General features: G+C 44.4%; 1 long non-coding RNA gene across 3 annotated transcripts; it reads left to right on the top strand.

Annotated features, from left to right (window-relative positions):
• The first annotated feature begins 6,411 nt into the window (after positions 1-6,411).
• On the top strand, positions 6,412-27,430 carry LOC142826777 (uncharacterized). 3 transcript variants are annotated; one of them, XR_012901011.1, is made up of 3 exons: positions 6,412-6,544; positions 16,508-16,584; positions 27,067-27,430. It is a non-coding gene; the product is annotated as an uncharacterized LOC142826777 (long non-coding RNA). The 3 variants fall into 3 exon arrangements; XR_012901013.1 differs by having other exon boundaries at positions 27,176-27,430; XR_012901012.1 differs by having other exon boundaries at positions 6,508-6,592.
• Positions 27,431-27,943: the final 513 nt, after the last annotated feature.

Here is a 27,943-nt window from a genome sequence, read left to right on the forward strand (position 1 = left end):
TGTGTGTTACATTCTCACTGAAATACTGTGTGTGTGTGTGTGTGTGTGTGTGTGTGCGCGCACACTGGTCCTTTAAGGTTCAGATTTATGCTGAAAAGATCAAAGGGAACTTAGACATTTAGGGTACGTCTAGACTACAGGCTTTTGTCGACAGAAGTTTTGTCGACAGATACTGTCGACAAAGCTTCTGTAGACAAAGAGCGTCTAGACTACATTCAGTTCTGTCGACAAAGCAAGCTGCTTTGTCAACAAAACCCTGTAGTCTAGACACAACCCTACATGCAATAACACCTTCTGTCGACAGAACTCTGTCGACAGAAGGCATTATGCCTTGTAAAATGAGGTTTACCGGCGTCGACAAAACTGCTGAGTTCTGTCGACGTTATGTCGACAGAACTCAGCGGTAGTGTAGACGCAGGTTTAGTTTTGTCGACAAAAGTCCACTTTTGTCGACAAAACCCTGTAGTCTAGACACACCCTTAGGAGCACCTAACACAGCCCACATACACTATCTGGCAGTGGGGCATGTGCAAGATGTTTGTTGGGTTCTGACAAAAGTTCTTAAAGCGATTTGGTCTAAAACAACCCCCTGATCTGAGAGAGTAGTACTGCTTGATGACCCATCACAGAGCTATATGCAATTGGAGAGGAGGTTCCACACCAGGCGAGGTAAAGATCATCTATGCATAGGAGTGGTGAATGCTAAATCCATGAGATCCTGGTGCAGAGAAGCAACAACTGTCTTCCTTTCCCTCTCTCCTCCCCGCTGGCCCCTTGTAGGTCACAGTTCAGAGCAATTGCACCTATGTTCTTTATCTGTTGTCCACCAACACACCCACTATAGGCTTGTGGCTTCTCAGCCATCTCCTCTCTTGGCTAGAGACTTGTTGGGTATATACTGGGACATCCACTTAACAATGCTCTCTCTTCTGATCAGGGTTTCTCCAGTTTGCACAGTTCCCTCACACACTGTGATACTCCCACAGAGCCAGAGTACCTATACAAGATCAGCATCTGCTCTGCTTTCTTTTCAGAGGATGTGAACAACTGTAATTGCCACAAGTTACCACACACCCCTCTCTAAGAAGCACATTCATTTTTTAAGGTAAAAGTATTACAGAGAAAACACTGAAAAAATAAATAAAATAACTTGCAACATAAGCTAACTCGCTTACTAGAGGTCACCTCAACTCTAACCTTTGGCTCCGACAGATATCAGTCCTTCCAAACCAGCAACTATTTTTTTTTCTTGTGATTCAAAGTTCAAAACTATCTCAGATTCAGGACCAGAAATAATTTAGTCTTTCCTTCAGACAACTTGGGCCTTTGATCACGGCCTCTTGTAACAGACAATCAGCAGACAGTAGACTAATCCTCATAGAACAGTTTAAAAAATAAAAGGTTGCTGCATAGCCAGGGGAGGGAAATTTACATTAACCTCTGGTTGAGTACCTACCAGAACATCCACTTAACAATTCCTTCCCCAAACATTCGACACTTTACACCTAAGTTTAAACAAAGACATTAATTATCTTACCCATTACAAAGATAGCTTCCCCAATTATCACCTCTAATATCATTAGCTCACAGACATTTACCTTCCCACCCCCATCCCTCTTCTGTTCTGAAATGTGATTTGTCCTTTTCATATGTGTTCACTTTTTTTTAATTGTATCCTTTGGTATATATGGTTGTGCCAATTTTCTTCCACGTATTGATCTGAGTAAGTGGGTCTGGCCCACGAAAGCTCATCACCTAATAAACCATCTTGTTAGTCTTTAAAGTGTTACATAGTCCTGTTTTTTGTTTCAGCTACACCAGACTAACACGGCTACATTTCTATCACTATTCCCCAAACATCTATTTCTTGTCTGGCAAATATTACATTATAATCCTTTGATCATCTGTGGTTTAAATCACAGCTCCCATCCCAAGAGATGTTACAGACAATTATGACTCATAATAATACATAATCTTTGCATTTATCACAAGAATGGCCATACTGGGTCAAACCATAGGTCCATTTAGCCCAGTAATTTGTCTTCTGACAGCGGCCATCACTAGGTTCTTCAGAGGGAATGAACAGCACTGGTAATTATCAAGTGGTCCCTCCCTTGTCACCCATTCTCAGTGTCTGACAAACAGAGGATAAGGACACTATTCCTACCCATCCTGGCTAATAAACATGAAGCAATGAGCTAATTAGACTTAAGTCAATAATTTTTTTAAGAATGTGGCTGAAATCTTCCAACCCTTTTTCCCACTTAAACAAACATACAAATAAATATACAAAAACAAACAAAGAAGGTTGAAGGCAAAATCCACTGTTGATTTTTAAAACATAGGAAGTCAATAGAGAAAAAATGCCTAGTTGGGACTACATCATGCTGCAGACCCATAGGGTGCTTTATATTTTCCCTTCATTGTTATCTCAAAAGGGCCTAGTTCCAATGGCATCTGTCACATATGTATATGCTATATGGTATCTGTCACTATCAGTATATGGTATGCTATTAGTGAATATTACAGTATTTACTTAATTATTAATTATTTTATTATATTAATTATTAATGATCCGCCTATGCAGTAGACAAGTCAAAATTGAACAGCTTGATAGAAATGGTTTTAGATCTTCAAACTTAATTCTTTACTTGATCATTATACGAGTCAGACACATTCTCATCTTCCTTTTTCAGTGCTACTGATGTAAGTGAAAGCTTCAAGAAGCAGTTGTCACTGCAGGAATAGTCTCATGAAACACAGTGAGACTACTGATATGAGTGTACACTGCTCAGCTTGAGGAAGGGAAATAGAATCAAATGATGATTAAATGATCCAGTGTGAGACATGTTACTTCATGCAATAATGACATGACATGCCTGGCAGCTGGGTAATATTTCATGTTTGCTGACAGATGTATCCTTAATGCTCAAACACTGAGGAAAGCTTTCTTTATTCTGTGGCATGACTTTCTGCCACTTTGAAATTAAATAGTTTTGCTTTATTTTTCTCATCAGTTTGTTGCTCATCTACAAGTCTAATATTTTTTATTTATGCCAATTCACCTTTTGGCTGTTTTGACAATATGGTAAAACATTGTCTGTACTTAACATCTCGTTAGAAGCTCACCACATAACACTCCCGTGACACAAAGTAAAATATTCCTATACATCAAAAGAAGATTAGGCAGTCCAACTCGCCAGTATCAGGATTCCAAATAGAGAATTCCAGATGCACTAAAGACATTTTCTCCATATGTTTAATATGATTGTTAGCTTGAGGCCAGCATGAGATTACACACCTGTGGAAATACTGCCAGGTAGACTGTGCTGCACATTCATCAGATAAAACATGAGCCATTGACAGTGATAAGTTAATTTAAGTCTATGGCAAGTTATTCAGGGATACCCTTGTGCTGGGTTTGCAGTGCAGGTAGAGCAAGATAAGGGACAACAAATAGTCTTGCATGCAGCTGGTCTACGGACTGGGAAGAATTGCATGCACCCTCATTTCTCCTGCCTTAAACACTAAGGCTGTGTATAGACTACATGCCTCTGTCGGCAGAGGCATGTAGATTAGACAGATCAGCAAAGGCAAATGAAGCCGCAATTTAAATGATCGCGGCTTCATTTACATTTAGGGTACGTCTAAACTACATGCCTCTGTTGGCAGAGGCATGTAGATTTGTTTGTTTGTTCAGCAAAGGCAAATGAAGCCGCGATTTAAATGATCACAGCTTCATTTACATTTACATGGCTGCCGCGCTGAGCCAACAAACAGCTGATCAGCTGTTTGTCGGCTCGCGCTCTAGTCTGGACGTTCCCCCTGTCGACATCAAAGCCCTTTGTCGGCAGCCCCGGTAAACCGCATTCCATGAGGAATAATGGATCAGCTGTTTGTCGGCTCAGCGCGGCAGCCATGTAAATGTAAATGAAGCCGCGATCATTTAAATCGCAGCTTCATTTGCCTTTGCTGATTTGTCTAATCTACATGCCTCTGCCGACAGAGGCATGTAGTCTAGACACAGCCTTACATGGCTGCCGCGCTGAGCCGACAAACAGCTGATCAGCTGTTTGTTGGCTCACGCGCTAGTCTGGACGTTCCCCCTGTCGACATCAAAGCCCTTTGTCGGCAGCCCCGTTATTCCTCGTGGAATGAGGTTTACCAGGGCTGCCGACAACGGGCTTTGATGTCGACGGGGGAACGTCCAGACTAGCGCGCGAGCCGACAAACAGCTGATCAGCTGTTTGTCAGCTCAGCGCGGCAGCCATGTAAATGTAAATGAAGCCGCGATCATTTAAATCGCGGCTTCATTTGCCTTTGCTGAACAAACAAATCTACATGCCTCTGCCGACAGAGGCATGTAGTTTAGACATACCCTAAGGTTCTGACTCACTGCACTATGTTTATGGTGATATGTGGTTCTTGTACTGTTTAACCTGGTTTGTATGCTAGCATGTCCTTGAATTAAAGCAGGTGTCTTTATTTAGTCTACTTAGTAATTCAACTTTTTTGAACAGCAAATAGCTTTGATTCTGGTGCATGAAAGGATATCAGGCAATGAATTGGTGAACAAACAGGCATAAAGTGTTACTAATCACAAACAAATTGGCCTAAGAATCCTCTTAAACAACTAGAATTTAAACATCTAATAAAAATGAGCTAAGGAAGGAATGTCAAGAAATAAAGTGGAGAAAATTTCAAAAAGTGTGCCCAATTGTCAAAAATATTGACATAATACAAGATGCTGAGAGGAAAAATAAAGTGTCTCTACTTAGAATTCCAACAGCATTTTGTGGATTAAATAGTAATTTATTTCTAATAAGCATAAAATTAAATAACTACGTTAGAACAGCCATACTGAATCAAACCAAAGGTCCATCAAGCCCAGTATCCTGTCTTCCAACCATGGCCTATGCCAGGTTTCCCAGAGGAATTGAACAGTATAGGGAATCATCAAGTGATCCCTTCCCTGTCACCCATTCCCGGCCTCTGACAAATAGAGGCTAGGGACATCATTCCTAATAAGCATTTGAAGTCCTTCATGAATTTGCATAGTTAATTTCTGAACCCAGTTAAAGTCCTTAGTCTTTACAACATCCTCTGGCAAGGAGTTCCATGTGCTGACCATATATTATGTGAAGAAATACTTTTTTGTTGTTTTAAATGTACTACCATGTACTATCATCATTAATTTTATTTGATGATCCCTACTTCTTCATTCTGCAACGAGGCCAGATTACTTACTGCTGGCTTAACATGGAAAGGTGTCCCTAGGATCCATACCATATAAGGCCCAGGCAAAAGGTGAAAGTAAGTCAGTGTGCTCAGTGTGCTGCTTGGGCAGCCAGGCAGTGCATTTGAAATGCTCTAGTCACCCAAATTTTCAGGCAGCTGGGCAGTACAGCGGCCACATTCTCAGCTTCAAGCTTCCCCCATATTCCCTGAACCCAACCCCCTGCCTCGAGCCCTCTCCATTCTAATCTCCTGTCTGGACCACCCCATACCTCTCAACCCTCTGCCTTGACTCCTGCAAGCCTCCACAACATAATCCCTTTCCATGACTCCTGCTTCCTCCAGCCCCTCCCCCCACCTCTCCATCCTCCTGCCTTAAGACCCCTGCTTTCCATTGCATATTCAATTTCTTATAGATACTGTCATATAGAAAGGGGGGTGGCAATACAACCATACAAATTTAAATTTCCCTCCTGGATTCAGGAAACAACAGATCATATCATTTGGGACTATAAAGACTGTACCAGTGAAAAGAGATGTTTGCGGAGAAAACCTTGCAATATAGACCAAGAATACGGGGGGAAATGGGGCCCGATAATTTAAAACATTATCTAAATGTTTTAAAAGATTTTTTTATTTAAAAGATTATCTGGAAAGATATGAGATTTCAAGTTAATAGAAATCTACAAAATACAATGCATGATGATCATAAACTCAGGAAATGAGTCTGCAACACAACAAAACCAAAGATAAAGAGGAGGAAGAGGAGGATGCATGGAGACAGGCTGTAGTCACTTTCTAGAAGAGGTAGAAAGTAGTGCAAGGAAGCAGCCAGAAGCCTGAGGCTGTAGACACTGGTTGCCAGGTACAGGATCCTGGGCCAGAAGAGAAAAGGCCTGGGTTCCCTTGTCAGCCACTGTGAAAGTTGGAAGACCTGAAGTAAGGTTAGACTGTAATTTGATTGTGTTCTCTGTTTCCCCGTAGACCATTTAGATCAATTACAGTGCTATTGTTAGACAATTGCAACAAATCTTATTCAAAGTATATCAAGTAAGGTGTCAACAAATAAGATTCTCCTGTTTATATTCATGTGACGGGGTGGAGCAACCCCGTCACCAGCCGCGGACGGAGGGATCGTCAGCGGCTGCGGGAGCCACGGGTTCAGCCCCAGCAGCCCAAGGGAACCCGCCTCCAGACCGCCGGCCGGAGAGCGGGGTGGACGCTGCGCAGCGGCGCCCGGTGATGACGCCGCACCCGAAAGCAGGGGAGGACGGGGGAGGACGGCCTGGAGGAGGATAAAATGGGCCGGGTGAGCAAGGGGAGGGGGGAGGAGGATGCGGACGGAGAGGACGGGCAGGTAACAGAGGCCTCAGGGGAGCCGGAGTGTGAGGAACCCCGGGCCGGTCACACCGGTGCATAGAGAGGGTTGAGCCCGCCGCTGGCAGGCCCAGGGAGGGTCACGGAGCCCGTGAGCAGGCGAGTTTAGGGGCAAGCTCCCACCTGCTTCCATCGGGAGCGGAGCTCCTGGTGTTAGGGCCCTGGGCCGGGGTCCGGGAGTGAGGGAGGGCCTGGACCCTACCTGGGCGGTGGTCACCATAACGCCCCGAATCACTCCAGAGCAGCACTGACCAGACCATGTGGGCTAGGCGTGACAATTCATGTATCACTTTTTGCATCTGAAGTTATGAATATTGGCTATATACCTCTCTCATCACTGTGTTTGTTAGAGTGGTAACACACATAAGGTAGTTTGAATCCAGGCTAGCCCTTATGAATGGACAACTCAAGTTGATGGTCCAGCAAAGAAACTGAACTCTCACAATGGGCTATAGAAGAAACGCATTCTACCCAGACAAATCTTCCCATGGATGCCTGAGCACAGATAGAGTCCATCTACACATGTAGCATGTACCTCAAAATAAGCTATGCAATTTGAGCTACGCTTACTGCTTAGCTTATTTCAAAATAGCTTATTTCGAAGTTTGGTGCTGCCTAACCAGCACTGATTTAGAAATAAATCGCTTTTCCTCTCACTTTCTTAAGCCTCCTACAATGAGGTTTGCAAGAAGTCAGAGTAAGAAGCCCATTATTTCAAATTAATTGCGGAATAATTGATGTTATTCCAAAACAACTCTGCTGTGTAGATATACCCAGATAGTCTATAGCTGTTCCAGTGAATCAGCAAGCCATATAAGGGCATGTAAAATGCTCATGTGACCCTGGACTCCTATCTTATTCCAGTAATTTTCCACAGACCATTCTGTGAGCTTTGTTTGGGACAGTGATATTCCAAACACATGTCAGAAGTTATAAACACCTGTATCTTCATTCTACCTCTTTCCTGCTCTGATTCTCTGAATTGTAAATTTACCACTGAGATGAGTTTACTGACTATGGACAGAGGATCTTCCAATCCTTTTGGAAGTTACCAAGACTTTACAGTCCAGCAATAAACTGCATCACAATTACAAGCCTGATATAAGAACATTGCAATGATTGTAGGCATATGATTTTTAACCATTTTAATTCTCTTCTTCTTGTCTTTATATGCTGGTTACTAAAGTATTGGCAACAGCGAGATTACTGGGTAATTTCTGAGTTATGTATTCACCTGGCTATATGGATGAACTCTTGAGATCAAAAGACCCTTTGTTCGATTAAATAGTTTCCAATATCCACTCACCATTTAATCTAGTATCTGAGTGGTGAAATATGGGCTGAAATGTCTAAGAAGATTGAATTTTTTACTTCTTAACCAATATATTGATACAAAAGTTTACTTTTCGTACTGGCTTGGTATATCTAAGAATAACCACCATTTTAGGGTGAGTCTCCCCTATTTCTTAGCAGCTTGTCCTGAATCTGTTATTCTCAGCTTTGACCCAGGGAGGCCTGGTGATGGGGGGGAGGGCAGTAAAATCTGACCTGTAAGGAGGCCAAGTAGTAAGAAAACAGACCATAACAATGACTGAACAACTATTAACATAAGGCATCATTTGGAGAGAGAACTATTATGTATGCCTGAACATGGGCAAGTACCCCTGTGGTGAATGAGCCCCTTTACTGGCTCAGAACAAGAAAAGAAGATACCTGTACGTTTTTTTTCATGTTAAAACATGTTGTCAAAATAATCTAGATCAAACACCATGTGATTCTTGAATACTCAATAAAATATTTAGTGACAAAGATGGAATCCAAGTTTTATAAGTGTGGATCAGTCTCATAGTATCTGACTTTGATTTTCAGTGTTGATATCATCCATTCTAGTGTTGATATCATCCATATAAGTACATTTTAAGAACTGTAGTTCTTAAATGTAGTTTAGAATTTTAAAATTAATGAAAGTGAAGAGCTTTGAATGCTTTTCTGAGCATTCTGAATTTTTGCAACTATTGCTATTGAAGAAAAAGATGCTACAACTTTATTTTTTCTCCCGTAACAAAAATAAATTTGGCTGACTGGAGACTAGAAAAACTGAGGGTATGTCTACACTAGCCCCCTATTTTGAACTAGGCTAATGAGGGTGACCGAAATTGCAAATGAAGCACGGGATTTAAATATCCTGTGCTTCATTAGCATGTTCCTGTGTGGTCACCATTTTGGAAACTGACTAGCTCGGAATAACTGCCCGCATCTACACGTGGCAGCGAAACGGGAGTTCGAAGTAAACCCCTTAACTCGAATTAGCTGTTAAACCTCATTCCACGAGGTTGATTGACCCATACATAATGAAAATAGGAGTGTAGCCATGGTGATATAGGGAGTGGCTTAGACCGGTGGACAGAATACATATTTAGGATCTCAGACAGGATTGTACTCAGGTTGCTACTTCTAGCTGCCACTTATGCCAACATGGTTATGCTGCTATTTTTAGCAAGTTAGCTCAATCAAAATCCTGCACACGTACATGTATCTAAGCTGGTAAACATACTTCCAAGCTGTAGTGCAGACATTGCAAGAATGATTCTGTTCTGATACTGTAGCCATGTCTCTGAACTTAAAATTTGCCAATAAGTGAAAAGCCTCTATTTAAGACACGTGACATATGAATGGGAACCTGTATTTTATTGCTCTTCATATCTGGCAAATACTAATGATTAAGTTATAAAAATGCTTTTTAAGGATGTTTCCATATTGACTGAATCAAGTCCAATTGAGCAGTCTGTCACCCTCTGTATACGGTGCATCAGAAAATAAGGAAAACAAGAAGCAGCATTTGCAAAGTGAATGCCTGTCACTTTGTACATTGTGAAGTGAATAGGCCTTGTCATAATCAGGAGTGTTAACCAGTACCTTGTGACTAAGGGGTTAACTAATGCCTTCTAGCCAGGGTATCAGGTGGTCAGACAATAACAATGCATGTAGGAATTTCAAACTGGAAGAGAGGGGTTTTCTTTTTCCTTGTTTTTGAGATTCAGAGCAGTTTCTCCCAGCTATTGAGGAAGATGGGAAATGCTTCTCTCTCCAAGAACAGACTACTTAAAATGTCAAGTATACGAGGAATAGCCATGTTAGTATGAATCTGCAAAAGTGGCAAGGAGTCCTGTGGCACCTTATAGACTAACCAAAGTGTTGGAGCATAAGCTTTCATGGGCAAAGACCCACTTCATCAGATGCATGAATTACACAGTGTATGCCTGTCACTTTGTACGTTGTGAAGTGACTAGGCCTTGTCATAATCAGGAGTGCTATTATAATATTATTATTATTAATAATAATATTAATTACTAGTGTCATAATTCAGTTCCATGAATTGCTTATGACAATATGAGACTTATATAGACAGCAAGAAAAAAGTGTAAAACTTTCATATTTTGTAATAAAGTCTCTCTCATACTTGGCAAGGACAAACACTAGGTTACCAAAATTATATTTTAATATATTTTCTTAAAATGTTTAAGCAGAGAAAAATTTAGTCCATCAGGATTTATTGTTTTCCTTGTTTGGGGATTTGGAAATAATGCCTGAGCTTGTTAAGTGTTTTTTTTTCTTTTCTTTTGTAACTAAGCCTTCAGCCCAGGGCCTTTCCCTGAGTATCTATATCAAATGGTGGTTTTTTGCATCTATGCTTGTAACTGTAGCTTTGTTTTGATAATAAAAGTTTATTCTTTTTTCTTATTAGCAGTATTGGTTGATTCTTGTTTCCTGGAAGGACTGTCTGTGGGTATACGTATGCCTTTGACTGAGTTTACTTTCTCTTTTTTTTAAAGCTCTTCCGGGGAAAAAGAGAGCTTGGGGTACCCCTAAGGTTGGTTTCAAGTGTCCATTCCTGTTTATGGGTTCAAAAGCACTTGATGCTGGCAGTGGGTCCCCCAAAATCTGGATATTAGGATTCTGGGGGGACATTTTTGTACTAAAGCCTGCCAGAGTGGAGAACAGCATTGACAGTCCTGCTGAAGCAGTTGAGACTGTTTTTGTGGGTATGCACTGTTGAGGTTGAGCCAAAAGTAAAACTTTAAAACTGTAGCTGTTTCCATGAATTGCTTATGTCAATATGGGTATGTCTACACTACCCTCATTCCACGAGGAGTACAGCTAGTTCGGATTAGGAAGCCTAATCCGAACTAGCTACTCCGTGCCGCGTGTAGCTGCGCGGCACGGGGTTCGAACTGCCGGCATTTAAAAATGGTGCCAGCCGGCTTCATGCAAATGAAGCCCGGGAAATTCAAATCCTGGGCTTTATTTGCAAGTGCAGTATGCCTACATTACCCTCCTAGTTCGAATTAGGAGGGTAGTGTAGACATACCCTATGAGACTCATATAGACAGCAAGAAACAAGTATAAAACTTTTCATATTTTGTAATAAAGTCTCTCTCATACTAGGCAAAGACAAACTCTAGGTTACCAAAATTATATTTTCACATATTTGGTGCAGTGTTGAAATTGGCTCAATGTTGCCCCCTAAATACTGAAATTTTGAAACTAAACTAAAGATAACATTAATGTATTTGGAAATAACATTGAAGAGCTAGATGACCAGATTAATTTCCTATTGAAAGCTCTCTATAAAACTGTTACACAATATTTTGGGATACACCAGAAACCAGTAGTTGCCCCCCTGTTGCCATTCCATTTCCTCCCTTTCAAGGGACCACTATTTCACATGTAGAAGACAGAAAAGCTGGTAAGAGAAAAGAGAATTAGGAATTCTTCCCAGGGACATACCACCTCGATGTCCTGGCTTAAAATCATTGTCTTTATTTACAGAGAAAATAAAGGAAACCTATAAGCGTATGTTTCTGTCACAGCTGCAGCCTTCATTTAACAATAAGTTTAGCCTAAGTACATGCTGCGATGAGGTTTCCAATAACTAAAATATTAAGCATTTGAAAAGTTACAGCTATTTAATCATGAAGAACCATTGATCTTCCAGACATATAGGTACTCCTAATCTGGCCTAGAGAAGGTGGAGGGGATGGGGTGGAAGGTGGAGAAGGTGGAGGGGATTTTCAAGGTGAATATACAGATCTACAGACAGGCCAGAACTGATATAAGCCATTAGAGCCAGTTGAGAATAAAGCAGGTTATACTACTTTTTGCGCTATAATATACTTTTTGCTGTTTTGAAGTCTGGACTCTACTGTTGTACCTTTTAATGGGATATAGGATTGGTCAGGCTCCCTCATCCAGTTCCAAGCAGAAACCGCCTGGCTGCTTATGTACCCCTCTTTCAGTGCAAACAGAGTACAGATCAAACTTTCTCTTAAAAGAGCAGTGCCAATTCTAGGAGGAGAATGTAAAAAAAGAACTATCCCCTTTTTCTCATCTGATCATCAGTGGCAGCTTCCAGAATCCTCTATCTCTTCAGTCAAGGAAAAGACCAGGGCCCAGTACAGAAACTGGAACCTATATTTCCTTCACTCTACTTCTTTATGGCAATGGAGCTCACAGATGATGTAGTAGTGATTTTTTATTCTTGTAGTGTCTGAGAGCCAGAATTTGCCTTAAGAAAAGTTATGGACCTACCCTTCATACTTATTAAAACTGAAGTCCTCTGCCAACTTCATTAAGTTCTTTAAATCAGGTCCATAATTAAAGTCTCAGACATGTCGACACATATTTGCAGAGTGTACCAGTTATTTCTCTTAGTATGAGTCAGTGGTTACGTTATAGATTTGTGCTGTGCAGAATTACTGTATTAGAGGTAGTCATGTATTTATTGACTTTATGTCTAAATGGAAGAACTGAAGGCTATTACACTTATTGAAGTGTAGTGGAAGAAATGAAAGCTGTTTGACCATTCTTTCACGGAACTGGTACTTGTATTATCTCTTCACCTTTCTGAAAGCATAGTCTTGGAATATTAAGTATGTCTCATGTGGAATGTGAGGTTGACTGGCAGCCTTCACAAAATACATGCACAGAATAAAATCGGCAACTCCATATTATCAACCTGTGTGTTCTGCATCTTTGGCTTTATGATTTATACTTATGTTTTAGACAAAATGCTTCCCTGTAATGACTTGCCTTTCAATCCTTTTAAATTGTTCAGAAGCTAGTGAACATGTATAGCAAATGTCCCTCTAGTCTCCCAAGATTAAAGAGATCAAAACAACTTGTGATGTCAAGTGTTCTGCTGATATTGGCACTGACCTTGCACAAGAAAATCAAGTGTGTTAGCAGTGTGATAGATAATTCCCAAAATGACAACAAAGTACAAGGAAAACTTGTGACATGTAGATGTAATTTACTAGTTTTCAAATTACTTTTCTGATAATTGCATTAATATTAATATAAATAATTGTAAACAATCATAAATATTTCAAAGAAAAAAAATACAGTAACAATATGAACAATTCTGTTTCCTAGCTTTATTTTATAGATGAGAGCATTTAGACAAATGGTTTAAATGCCTTGCCCAAAATTAGAATTCATGTAAGAGTCAGGGTTAAAACTCAGATATTTGCAGTTTCCTGTACTGTGGCTAATTTTATATATGTATATGACTACCTATTGCTTTTCTGCCTCCACTTACAGTACATTGATACAGCAGGGCAAAACTCAGAATAAGCTACTAACTTAAGCTATGTTAATTGCATAGCTTAAATCGACATAGCTTATTTCAAATTTGGGCACATCTACACAGCACTTATTTTAAAATAAAGCACTCTTCCTCCTTGGGATGTTAAATTGAAAGTAATTAACTAATCCAATAGAAGATGCATTTTGCATGACTATTTGATTAGTCGTTAGGGCACATTCACCTTTGAAGTGTAGCAACAGTCTGGCATCAGGCTTCTTATGGCGTGTCAAGCTGGCAGCTCTGTATGAAGCCTGGGGTAAGCTGGGCACTCCCCCGCTAACCCCAGGATCCACACAGTGCTGCCACTTTGAAGCGACATGGGGAGTCTGGCATCAGGAGGCATAAGGGATCTATCGAAAAAGGCTTTCTTTCTCGACATATTCCCCTCTAGACTGCCACTTTTTGCTGACAAATCGCTGAGTCAGCAAAACACGGTGGCCATTTATATGCAAATTAGGCACAGGATATTTAAATCCCTGCCTTATTTGCAATGTCGACCTGCCTAATCTGCATCCCTCTGCCGACAGAGTGATGCAGTCTAGACATACCCCCAGACAGAGGCAGCAAGGGCTGGGGGAGAGGGGAAGTGTCTAGTTTTCTAGTCCTTCACATCCCTATTTCCTCCAACTTCCCTTGCTCCTTGTACAATGAGGTTTACAAAAGTCAAAGTAAGAAGCTTATTATTTCAAATTTATTTCAAAATAATGGGCTTGCTGTGTAGATGCACAATATATTGTTTTTGAATAATATTTGTTATTCTGAAATAGCACTGGTGTGTATACGTACCTTTAGGCTGTGTCTAGACTACATCCCTCTTTCAACAGACATAGATGGATGTAAATTAGACACTTCAAAGTTGCTTATGAAGCAGGGATTTAAATATCCTGTGCTTCATTTGCATAATCACATCATGACGTTCTTTCAAAAAAGCGCCATTTTGAAAGTAAAACCGTGGTCTCGATGCAGTTCTTTCAAAAACAGCAGGCTTTTTCAAAAGTTCCTGTGCTCCTCAAAAATAAGATTTACAGGATCTTTTGAAAAAGCCTGCCTTTTTCAAAAGAACTGCATCTAGACCGTGGTTTTACTTTCAAAATGGCACTTTTTCAAAAGAGCGCCATGACGCGACTATGCAAATGAAGCACAGGATATTTAAATCCCTGCTTCATAAGCAATTTTGAAGTGTCTAATTTACATCCATCTATGTCTGTTGAAAGAGGGATGTAGTCTAGACACAGCCTAAAGGTACGTATACACACCAGTGCTATTTCAGAATAACAAATATTAGTCAAAAACAACATATTGTGCAGGATATTTAAATCCCTGCTTCATAAGCAATTTTGAAGTGTCTAATTTACATCCATCTGTTGAAAGAAGGATGTAGTCTAGACACAGCCTTAGTATCCTCATTTTTCCATTTCTCTTTTTTTAACACAAAACACTGAAGCTTTATCCAACTTAATCAAATCCTAAAAATTAGGCATAATCTTCCTTCCCATGAACAAACATAAAAACATTTCCATTCTAATTATAATTTTCCTACTCTGGGAGGTAAATTTCGGAATACGGACCTCAATAGGTCTTCAAAGGGACCTTGACAGGTCATCTAGTCCAGGCATCTGCACTCACAGCAAGACTAAGTATTATCTAAACCATTCCTGGCAGGTGTTTCTCTCACCTACTCTTTGAAATCCCTAGTTATGGGGATTCCTCAACCTCCCTACACAATTTATTCCAGGGTCTGTCTAACAATCCTGATAATTAAATTTTTCCTAATGTCCTGCCTAAACCTCTCTTGTTATAATTTAAGCCCATTACTTCTTGACCTAGCCTAGGAGTCGAGAAGAAATTTTCTCCCTCCTTCTTGTAACAACCTTTTCTATTTTTGTTTAGTCTTCTCTTTTCCAAACTGAACAAACCCAGTTCTGTCAATGTTCCTTAATAGTTCATGTTTTCTAGACCTTTACTAATTTTTGTTGAACATAAGAACAGTCACACTGGTTGAGACCAAAGGCCCAGTATCCTGTCTTTCTACAGTGGGGGTACCAGGTGCCCCTGAGGAAATGATCAGAACAGGTAATCATGAAGTGATTCACCCCCTGTCAGAAGCTGGGAATGGGTGACAAATAGACGATATGGGCTTATAGCCATTGATGGACCTAAATTCCATGAATTTATCTAGTTCTTTTTTGAACCCTGTTAAAGTCCTGGTCTTCACAACAACCTCTGGCAAGGAGTTCCACAGATTGATACTGCTTTATGTGAAAAAATACTTCCTTTTGTTTTGTTTCAAGCTTGCTACCTTTTCATTTCATTTGGTGATCCCTAGTTCTTGTGTTATGGGAACAAGTAAAGAATTTTTCCTTTAAGCATCCTGCATGCTGACCCAGAGTCACCCTGCAGAGATGTTAGAAAAGTATGTAAATGGTAATTAGGACCATTCCATGTTAGATAGGTTAGAACTTTGAAATGCAAAACAGTATTGTTAGAGAATTAGAAGTGATAAAGCAGACTTCCAATAATCCGACACCTTTTGGACCTAAGTGGTGCTGGATTATCAGATTTGCTGGTGAATCAGGAGGTCCAGTTCAGCTGCACGGCTTAACAGCTGGCCAGGACACAATCTCCCTCCCTCTCCCCTCTCCTTTCCTCTTCCCGTCTCCTCCCTGCTGTAACCTGATCCTCCCCCCCCCCACTCCCCTTTCCCCTTGGCTGAAGCAAAATGCTCTTCTCCATACTGTAACAGAATCCCACTCCTCCCCTCCCTCCCCCCCCCCACACACACCTTATGCTCCATCTGGTTACAGCCAGGACCTGTGCTGAGCAGCAGGCTTTTAAATCAGCTAGTCAGGAGTTCTTGGCATTTTGATGCCGGAGTACCGGGAGTGCCGAACAGTTGGATGCCGGACTATTGGAGTTTTACTGTACTATTTTTTTCTTATACTTGTTAGATGTTAGCTATGTAAACAGATACTTTCTATCTATTGCTATGATTGTTGATTCAGATGTCAAAAGGGAATATTAACACTTAAATGAATCTTGGGTTAAATAATTTAATTTTCTATAGGTCTCTAAAGTTTATGATAAACTGCTTTATGGATAAATTAACTTCTGTTAATCCATGCAGTTATTTTTCCTGATGTTTGGGAAACAGAAGATTATTTTAAAGACTATTGTTCACCCAAGACCACAGGATCAAGAGGCTGTTAGAAAACTATTAAGAACTATTGGGACCTGATCTTTTCATTTCAGATCTGCTAAACTTCATCAGAGGAAATTTGAGTCACGAGAGTAAGATCTTCAGGTCTACTTGGATTCACCCTATATATGTAAGTTGGTCTATATACCCCCTTGACTAATTCTCAAAGAACTCTTTGCAGTTCAAAGCTGACGATTTCTACTATGAATCTGATATCAGTACTGTACTCATGTCTATATATGTGCTGATCTTTTAACCAATACACTTTCTCTTTTCTTTTTAAATAATTTTTAGTTTAGTAAATATGAATTGGCTGTAAGCATGTATTTGGATAGGATCTGGAATTTTCCTTAACCTGGGAGGTAATATGTCTGATCCTTTGAAATTGGTAGAACTTACTTATAGGATAAATAAGATTTACATTAATTCTCACCATATTTGACTTGGGTATCTAGATGTAGGCCTGAGGCTGAGTTACTTTAAGGGAACTGGGTTGTTGTTTCTAAATAACCAGTAAGGTAATATAGAAACATTTTTGTGCTAGTTTGGCAAATCTAAGTTGTGGAATATCCACCAGCTTTGGGCAGTATTTTTCTCCTTATTTGCAGTTCACCTTAATTCAGTGACCTCAGATGGCTCCCCATAGACCCCAGTCACATAAAGCAACATGTCCTCCCTTTTATCCCTGACTGTCCTTCTTGAGCAAGTTATACCAGTATTCCAGTCATGTGTATTTTTCCATCAAGTCTTTGTGATGTCAACTATATCACAGTTGTGTTTAACAACTAACATTTCAACTTCTTCCTGCTTGTTCCCTTTACATCGTACATTAGTATACTGACATCTATGATAATGAGTTGAATTCCCTCCTATGTTGAACTACATGTTGAATTTCTTCTGGATCTCACTGACAGAGACAGACACATTATTAGTATTTTGATAAGTGTTGCTGTATTCATTCAACAGTGAATACCATTTTTATCTTCTTGTCAGCATACTAGCTATTTTTGGCTTTTTTCTGCAACTTACTCCCTTCCATAATTAGTGGACATTCCTATTGTGACAGAAGCAGGCAAGAGTGCCACAGGAGAATAGTGAAAAGGAAATATATTAGCCCCAGATTAAATAGGCCTCTGATCTCAGAGTAGACTAACAAGTGCTGATCCAGAACCAGCAAAAACTTGCCAGAATCAGTCAGAGTAATTAGGCCAATTAAAACACCTGGAACCAATTAGACAGCTTCCAGATTCAAGGGAGCCAGACTAATTAGAACACCTGAGGCCAATTAACACCCAGTTGAGACTGGTTTATAAAGGGTTCCCTTCTATTTTCGCAAGCTATGTCTACACTACATGCTTCTTGTGCAAGAAGCCTTTTACGCAAGAGTTTTTGCACAAAAACTCATTGCGCAAGAGCACATCCACACCTCAAAGCACATTGCAAAAGCGATGTGCTTTTGCACAAAAGAGCATCCATACTGCATGTGCCATGAGAGCACCTGTGCTTTTTCCCCTTGCACAAGAAACCCCTCTGGAGCGTCCACACTTGCCTTCTTGTGCAATAGCTGTAGTGCAAAACACAATTATTTCTCAGAAAAGGAGCCCTCTGTGTTGCCATTTAATTTCCCATTTAATTGCGCAAGAGCTTATTGGAGGTGTGGATGCTCTGCAGGTTTTTGCACAAAAACCTTGTAGTTTAGACGTAGCTTCAGTGTGTGAGAAAGGAGCTGATGAGACTAAGAGTGGTAGAGAGTCTAGGAGAATAAAGTGCAAATAGATACCAGGAAGAAGAATCTCCAATAAGGAAAGTGATGGGAAAGTAGCTCAACACACAGCAAGTCGATGTCTAAATAAAGGGCTGCTGTGAGCCCTTGAGGCAAGTAATCCACCTGAAAGCTCAGGACCCACCAAGGTTAAGGAGGAACTTTGTCACACTGTTAATTGAAAAGCCATATAACAAATATATGGGGTATAATTGTCATGTGAAAATGAGCAAAACCAATGAAGTTGCACAAAAGTAACCCATTATAATAGGGCCTTTTCTAGATCATGAATGAAGTGGTGTGTGTTAACTAAGCAGGCTGTGTAGTGCTTCAATCAAAGCTTTGGCTAAAAAGGACATTTCTCATAGATACCTAGTCTGAGAATGTGTGCACCCTTTTAGGAGCTGGCATTGGATATAGAAGAACCCAGGTTCTTCCCCTCCCACCAATCATATTGACTCCAGGAAGAAGCCAGCCAGAGACTTCACCTGATAGGATCAGAAGCAGCCAAAGCTTCCCAAACAAAATAGTTGAATATTCTCTTACTTTCTCTGCCCTGTGCTGGTTAGCTATTTGCTCCATCTCTCCCCTCCCTCTTCACAGTCTCTTCATCTCATTATCACACCAAATCTGCCCTGTCTAATCTACTTCCCCTACCCAGTACTCACTCACTTCCCCTTGTTTTAATTTCCAGTTAGTTGATTTCCATCCTAGAGGCTCACATGTCCACAAAAAGTGGAACTAACATGACATTTGCCACCATCATATTGTCCACCCTTCTTGTTTACACAATGTCTTTTAATTTAGATAATATTGACTCATTGTTTTCTTATATTTCCTTGTCTGCCATCTGTTTTCTCTTATAGTAACTTTGTAAATCTTTGCGGGTTGGAAATGATATTTTCTTCTGTTTTTACAACACTTTGCCTAGTAGTGTGCTTATCAATGATTTGGGCCATTGGTGCTGTGGCTATACAAATTATAGTATATCACATCCAAAACTATAGTTCAACATATATTCACAAATGGCACATAGAAATACGAAGAGTACAAATCAAATGCCAGTTGTGAATTTAACATATTATTTGAATACATTTTTGCATTTCAAACAATTGCATTAATCAAATACCAAAAAGGTTTGGTTTGGGACACCAAGAGTTAATGAGATTTTTTATGTGAAAAATAATTCCTTGAGTGAAGGTAAAACATCTTAGCTGAGAGTGCTGATCCCTGGCCCGCAATCAGTAAGGCATTAACAAAGTCAAACAAATCCAATACTTCCCTGTTTGATTTCACCATCAGTCATTACAGCTGTGGGCCAAACTCCAGTTACCAACATTAAGATTCTTCGGTATATTTAGAACTTGATTAAGTAAAATTGCCTATAGTGATAAAAATGGTACAGCTTCTAATCCAACTACAGATAGATATGTCTTCTGATACAACAGTCCCATATAGAATCATAGAACTGTAAGGCACCTTGAGAGGTCATTGAATCCAGTCTTCTGTCTTCATGGCAGGACCAAACACTGACTCGATCATCCCTGATAGATGTCTATCCAACCTGATCTTAAATATCTCCAGTGATGGAGATTCCACAACTTCTCTAGGCAATTTATTCCAAAGTTTAGCTACCCCAACAGTGAGGAAGTTTTTCCTAATGTCAAACCTAAACCTCCCTTACTGCAGTTTAAGCCCCTTGTTTCTTGTCCTATCATCAGAGACCAAGGAGAACACATTTTCTCCATCCTCCTTGTAACACTCTTTTAGGGTATGTCTACACTACAAAGTTAATTTGAACTAACGGACGTTAGTTTGAATTAACTTTCATAGGCGCTACACTAGCGCTCCGCGAGTTTGAACTTAATTCAAACTAGCGGACCACTTAGTTCGAACTAGGTAAACCTCATTGCACGAGGACTAAGCCTAGTTTGAACTTACTAGTTCGAATTAAGAGGTGTGTAGCCCCTTAATTCGAACTAGTGGGAGGCTAGCCCTCCCCAGCTTTCCCTGGTGGCCACTCTGGGCACCACCAGGGAAACTCGTATGCCCCCCTCCCAGCCCCGGACCCCTTAAAGGGGCACGGCCTGGCTACGGTGCCCATGCCAGGTGCAAGCCTGCCAGCACCCAGCCAGTAGACCCTGCACCCGGCACGCCACGAGCCAGCCACCCAATGCCCCCCAGCCCTCCGCCTCTTCCCGGGACCAGGCTGGCAACTCCCGGGAGCCTGGTCAGGACCATAAGAGGCGGGCACCTGCCTGGTCTAGTGCAGAAATCTTGGACCTCGTCTACGAACTCCGCACTAGGCACAGGAAAATGGCCGTCTAGGGCAGGAGAGCTGCCAGCGTGGCCACCCAGGAACAGGTGTGCATGAAAATCAAGGTGGTCCACTGAGACCCGCGACCCTGAGCCCTGAGCTTAGAATGGCCATACTGGGTCAGACCAAAGGTCCATCTAGTCCAGTAGCCTGTCTGCCAACAGCAGCCAACCCCAGGTACCCTGGAGGGGATGGACCAAAGACAGTGATCAAGCCATTTGTCTCGTGCCATCCATCTCCAGCCTTCCACAAACTTTGGGCAGGGATACCATTTCTACCCCCTGGGTAATACCACTCCATGGACCCAACCTCCATCACTTGATCTCACTTCTCTTTAAACTCTGTTCTAGTTCTAGCCTTCACAGCCTCCTGCAGCAAGGAGTTCCACAGGTTGACTCTTTGTCTTGTGAAGAAGAACTTTCTGTTACTAGTTTGAAGCCTGCTACCCATTCCTTTCCTTTGGTGTCCTCTAGTCTTTCTATTATAGGAACTAATGGAGAACTTTTCTTTATTCACCCTCTCCACACCACTCTTGCTTTTATAGACCTCTATCATATCCCCTCTCCGTCTCCTCTTCTCTAAGCTAAACAGTCCCAGTCTCTTTAGCCTCTCTTCATATGGGACCTGTTCCAAACCCCTGATGATTTTAGATGCCCTCCCCTCTCCCAGGGTATGTCTACACTAGAAAGTTAGTTCGAACTAACGGACGTTAGTTCGAACTAACTTTCCTATGCGCTACACTAGCGCTCCGTTAGTTCGAACTTAATTCGAACTAACGGAGCGCTTAGTTCGAACTAGGTAAACCTCATTTTACGAGGACTAACGCCTAGTTCGAACTAGCTAGTTCGAACTAAGGGCTGTGTAGCCCTTTAGTTCGAACTAGTGGGAGGCTAAGGCTTCCCAGGTTTCCCTGGTGGCCACTCTGGCCAACACCAGGGAAACTCTATTGCCCCCCTCCCGGCCCCGGAGCCCTTAAAGGGCCATGGGCTGGCTACTCACTTTGTGCCAGTTGCAAGGCTGCCAGCACCCGTGCCTGCACAGCCTGCACCTGCCACACAATGAGCCAGCCATCCGAGGGCTCCCAGCCCTCCACTGCTCCCCACGACCAGCCTGGCGGCTCCCAGGAGCCTGCCCGGGGGCGCAAAAGGCGGGCGCCCGCCTGGTCAAGTGCGGAGATCGTGGACCTCATCGAGGTTTGGGGGGAAGCCTCCAATGTCCACGATCTCCGCACTAGCCACCGGAATGCGGCCGTCTATGGACGCATGGCTGCCAGCCTGGCCGCCAGGGGCCACCAGCGCAGCCGGGAGCAGGTGCGCTGCAAGATTAAAGACTTGCGGCAGTCCTACTCCCGGGCCTGCCTGCCAGGGGCTGACCCGGAGGCCTGCCCCCACTTCCACGCCCTGGACCGCCTCCTGGGGGCTCATGCCGTCCCTGCCCCCCGGGACGTGATTGACCCCGGGGCAGAGGGACCGCTCCTGGAGACAGAGGAGGAGGAAGAGGGCTCTGAGAGCCAGGAGCCTGCTGCCAGCCTTCCCAGGACCCGGGACCCCCGAGGCACCCCACAGAGCCGCTCGCCTGCATCATCTGAGGCCGGGGAGGCGTCCACCTGTGAGTACCCTCGTGTTCCCCTTATGTGTACGGGGGGCTGGGGCGAGAGGGAGCCCCGGGACCGTGCGCCTGGGCCTTGCCCACCACGGAGCAGCAGCTGGGGATCCTGCAGGGGCCCTGGCCTTGCAGAGGGGAGCTGGGTTTCACACACCTGGGCCCCTGGGGTCATTGACCGCTGGTCTTCTTGCACCACAGCTGCAGCACCGGGGACTGCAGGGCGCACCACACCGCCTGCAGCAGCCGCCCGCGCCCGGGCAAGCAGGACAGCCAGGAACCAGGAGGACTACCAGAGGCGGCATCTCCGGTTCCTGGACCGACAGCTCCGTCTCCAGGACCACTGGGTCCAGGAGGACCTCAGGCTGCGCCAGAGGAGTCTGGAGGCCCTGGAGGAGCAGGGCCGTGCCCTGCGAGGCCACCTCCAGAGCCTGCTAGACCGCTTTCCATTTCCTCCTCCCCCTGCTCCCCCTCTTGCTCCCCCTCTTGCTCCTCCTGCTCCCCCTCTTGCTCCCCCTGCTCCCCCTCTTGCTCCTCCTGCTCCCCCTCTTGCTCCCCCTCTTGCTCCTCCTGCTCCCCCTCTTGCTCCCCCTGCTCCCCCTCTTGCTCCCCCTGCTCCCCCTCTTGCTCCTCCTGCTCCTCCTGCTCCTCCTGCTTCCGCTCCTGCTTCCTCCACACCCCCTGTCCTCTCTGCCCCCCCCTCCACAACCATTCCCCACCGACGCCCCCGGACCCGCAGTGTGGCGAGACGGGAGAGGCACCCAGACTCCCACCCCTGAGCTTTCCTTTCCCTTCCTCCCTTCCCTCCCCTCCCCTTCCAGCTCCCTCGTCCCAGGTTTCCCCCTCCCTTCTCCCACCTTCATTCCTCCCTCCCCCACCCCAGTTCTGTGAAATAAACAGACGTTTTTGTTGGAAAAACAGGTGTCTTTATTTGACAGTAGGTAGGGAGGGGAAAGGGGAAGGGGGGGGTAGGGTGGAAGAAGGCCCCGGTGGGGCATGCAGGGAGAGGTCAGTCCTCCTCCTCCTCCACCTGGAAGCTCTCCCGCAGGGCTTCCCGGATCCGGATGGCCCCCCGCTGGGCTTCCCGGACGGCGGCGGTGCGGGGCTGACCGTAGTGTCCAGCCATGCGGTCAGCCTCAGCCATCCAGGCTGGCAAGAAAGCCTCCCCCTTCCGCTCACACAAATTGTGGAGCACACAACATGCCGCCACCACGGGAGGGATGTTGTGCTCGGCCAGGTCCAGACGGGTGAGGAGGCATCGAAAGCGGGCTTTCAGTCGCCCGAAGGCCCCCTCCACCACGATGCGGGCCCTGCTCAGCCTGTTATTGAAGGCCTGGCGGGAGGGATTGAGGTGTCCCGTGTAGGGCTTCATGAGCCAGGGCTGCAGTGGGTAGGCGGCATCCCCCACCAGGCAGACGGGCATGTCCACGTCCCCGACCCTGATGTGGCGGTCGGGGAAGAAGGTCCCGTCCTGCAGCCGCTGGCACACGGAGGAGTTCCGGTACACCCGGGCGTCGTGTGCTTTGCCGGACCAGCCCACATTTATGTCCGTCAACTGTCCCCGGTGGTCACACACGGCCTGCAGGATGACGGAGAAGTACCCCTTGCGGTTCACGTACCGGGACGCCTGGTGTTCCGGGGCACGGATGGGGATGTGCGTCCCGTCGATGGCCCCCCCGCAGTTGGGGAAGCCGAGGGCGCCGAATCCCCGGATGACGGCATCCGGGTCGGCGAGGCGGACCACCCTGCGGAGCAGCACCCGATTGATGGCCTTGACCACCTGCGGAGAGAGACACAGCAAAGCGTCAATCAGTGGGGCGCCCGGGTGGCTGGGAGCGTGCGTGCCCTGGCAGTGCCCCGCGCCCCACTCCCGGAAGCAACCCCCCTGGCGGCGTGTAGTACGGCCGGGACAGCCCGACCCCTCCGGTGCGGGGCGCTTTCGCCTCCTCCCGCCCCCCCCTTTGTCCCTGGGGCGGCCCATCCCCTCCTCGCAGCCCCCCTCCCCCCCGGCTCGGTGGCCGACGAGCGCCGTACCTGCATGAGCACTGCTCCGACAGTGGATCTCCCCACGCCGAACTGGTTCCCGACGGATCGGTAGCTGTCCGGCGTGGAGAGCTTCCATAGGGCGATGGCCACCCGCTTCTGGAGGGGGATGGCGGGCCTCATGCGAGTGTCCCTTCTTTGCAGGGCAGGGGCGAGCCACTCGCAGAGCTCCAGGAAGGTGTCCCTCCTCATCCTAAAGTTCTGGGTCCACTGTCGGTCGTCCCAGCGCTCCAGGACGATGCGGTCCCACCAGTCGCTGCTGGTGTCCAGACGCCAGATGCGGCGGGGCACGCCGGTGCCGGGGCGCCGCCGCGGCTCCTCCACGGCCCCCAGGGCGGCCAGGCGGAGAGGCAGGGGGCTGACGTTCCCCAGGTGGTGCCAGGCAGCCTCGAGCCATTGCTGGCAGGCTTGCAGCAGCAAGTCCAGAACGTGCACCAGAAGGTGCAGGGCGAGCCGTGGCTCCATGTTGCCACCTGCGGCGGTCCCCCCCGAAGGGAAGCACCGACACAGACGGGCACAGAGACCGACGCTTTGCTGTCCCTCGGCGAGGTTGGCAAGCAAGCAGGAAAAGCTGAGAACCGGCTGTCCAGGGGGGTCCCTTTAAGCACGAGCCTCAGATAGCCTCAGACAGCAGCCACACAAAGCAACTGCTGACCTGATGCCCTGCCAGAACCGGTTTCAGCTGCCCTTAAATGCCCCCCTGCGTCCAATCAGTGTGGACGCGCTAGTTCGAACTAGCAAAACGCTAGTTCGAACTAGTTTTTAGTTCTAGATGCGCTAGTTCGAACTAGCTTAGTTCGAATTAACTAATTCGAACTAAGTTAGTTCGAACTAGCGCTGTAGTGTAGACGTACCCCCAGCCTCTCTCTTCCCCTCTCCCACCTCTTTTTCCGAGTCTCCCCCAGTTTTGTTCAATAAAGAGAGATTCTATTTTTGAACACACTTTTTCTTTATTTTGTACATCAGGAAGGGGGGCTAGGGAAGGGTAAGTGGAAGGAGGTGAGGGAGGAATGGGGTACACGCCCCCGATGGGGAGGACTGGGCTGGCTCTGCGGGCTTCTCGGGGTGGAAGTTCTCCTGCAGCCCCCCAATTGCTCTCTCCCCCCGGATGGCAGCCTGTGGCAAGTGCAGCCGGGCTGATGGCCGAGTGCTGTGATGTTCTGCGTGTGGGCACTCAGGGCACTCCAAGCCAGGACTGCTTTGCAAGCGGGGAACCCCTGAGAACTGTCTGTCTGGGGTAGGGGTTGGGTCCCTTTAAGCACAGCCCTCGGCTAGCCTGAGACAGCAGCTCCATGCTCTAAGTCCTAATCTGATGCCCTGCCGGCACTGCTTTCGGCCATCCTTAACCTCTGTTCAGGGTCTACTCTGTGTGGACATGCTAGTTTGAATTAGCAAAACGCTAATTCGAACTAGTTTTTACGTCTAGCTGCGCTAATTCGAATTAGCTTAGTTCAAATTAACTATTTCGAATTAAGTTAGTTCGAATTAGCGCTGTAGTGTAGACTTACCCTTAGATACTTGAAAACTGCTATCACGTCCCCTCTCAGTCTTCTCTTTTCTAAACTAAACAAACCCAGTTATTTCAGGCTACGTCTATATTACAAGGTTTTTGCACAAAAATGGCCGTTTTTACGCAAAAACCTATGGAGAGTCCACACCTCAAATGTTCTTGTGCGCAAGTAAATCAGCAGTAAAAAAGTCGGAAGAGAAAGCTTTTTCCAGTGTAGGTAAACCTACTTCTCCGAGGCATAACTCCCTATTGTGCAAAAAGTCAAGTTTGGATGCTCCGGGGGGTTTCCTGTGCAAGAAACCCCTATTGGAAAAAGAACAGGTGCTCTGATGGCCATTCTGTGTATGGCTATTTGAGCTTTCTTGTGCAAGAGCTTCCATGCAGTGTGGATGCTCTCTTGTGCAAAAGCACGATACTTTTTCAATGTGCTTCAAGGTGTGGACTTGTTTTTGCCAAGAAGGTATTGTGTAAGAACTCTCCGCAAAAGACTTCTTGTGCAAAAACCTTGCAGTGTAAACATAGCCTCAGTCTTCCCTCATAACTCATGTTCACCAGATCTTTAAACATTTTTGTTGCTCTTTTGTGGAACTTCTCCAATTTCTCCACATCCTTCTTAAAATGTGGTATCCAGAACTGGACACAATACTCTAATTGAGGCTTAATCAGCACAGAGTAGAGTGGAAGAATGACTTCTCATTTCTTGCTCAAAACACTCCTGTTAATGAATCCCAGAATCATGTTTTCTTTTTTTGCAACAGTGTCACACTGTTGATTCTTGTTTAACTTGTGGTCCACTATGACCCCTAGATCAGACAATCATTTCCCATTCTGCATGTGTGAAACTGATTGTTCTTTCTAAGTGGAGCACTTTGCATTTGTCCTTACTAAACTTCATACTATTTACCTCAGATCATTTCTCTAGTTTGTCCAGATCATTTTGAATTTTAACGCTATTCCTTGCAATTCCTCCCAGCTTAGTATCATCTGCAAACTTAATAAGCATACTCTCTATGCCAATATCTAAATTGTTGATGAAGATATTGAACAGAATCGGTCCCAAAACAGACCCCTGTGGAACCCCACTTGTTATGCCCTTCCAGCAGGATTGTGAACCGTTAATTACTACTCTCTGATAAAGGTTATCCAGCCAATTATGCACCCACCTTACAGTAGCCCCATGTAAGTTGTATTTGCCTAGTTTATTGAAAAGAAGATCATGCAAGACCATATCAAATGCCTTACTAAAGTCTAGGTATACCACGTCCACCCCTTCTCCCTTATCCACAAGGATTGATATCCTATCAAAGAAAGCTATCAGATTGGTTTGACATGATTTGTTCTTTATATGCTGGCTGTTACCTATCACTTTATCTTCCAGATGTTTGCAGATGGATTCCTTAATTACTTGCTCAATTATCTTCCCTGGCACAGAAGTTAAATTGACTAGTCTGTAGTTTCCTGGGTTGCTCTTATTTCTCTTTTTATAGATGGGCACTATATTTGCCTGTAGAGAATCAACAAATATAGTGCTTTGGCTGCGTGACAGGGCATCCCAAGGACGAAACCAAGCAAGAGTCCTGAGCCAACAATAACAACATCTGTCCGAGTCAACGACCTTCGAGAATGCTGTGTTGGGGCTGTGAAAAAGCACAGTTTGTGAAAAAGCAGGATGTGGACTTTTGGGAAGTTGAGAGGGTATAAAGATAGTTGTAATCTTGCAATAAAATGATTTTGTGCTTGCACCGGCCGGAGTCCGTGCCTTCATACACCACATTTGCCCTTTTCCAGTCTTCTGGAATCTCTCCCGACTTCCATGATTTTTCAAAGATGATAGCTAAAAGCTCAGATACCTCCTCTATAAGCTCTTTGAGTATTTTAGGATGCAGTTCATCAGGCTATGTCTAGTGACTTGCAGACATCTAACTTTTCTAAATAATTTTTAACTTGTTCTTTTTTTTATTTTAACTTCTAAAACTACCCCATTTCCACTAGCATCAGTATTTTACGCATCCTATAATCCTCCATCTCCTTGACAAAAACCAAAACAAAGATGTCATTAAAGACCTCTGCCATTTCCAAGTTTCCTGTTATTGTTTCTCCCTCCTCACTGTGATATGTCTACACTGCCACCCTAGTTCGAACTAAGGTGGCTAATGTAGTCATTCGAACTTGCAAATGAAGCCCGGGAATGAGGAGTAACGATAGTTCGAATTAGGAGCTTTAATTCGAACTACCTAGCCCGTGCTGTGTGTAGC

This window comes from Pelodiscus sinensis, chromosome 2 (genome assembly GCF_049634645.1).
Source record: "Pelodiscus sinensis isolate JC-2024 chromosome 2, ASM4963464v1, whole genome shotgun sequence".
In the NCBI taxonomy this organism is placed as follows: domain Eukaryota; kingdom Metazoa; phylum Chordata; order Testudines; family Trionychidae; genus Pelodiscus; species Pelodiscus sinensis.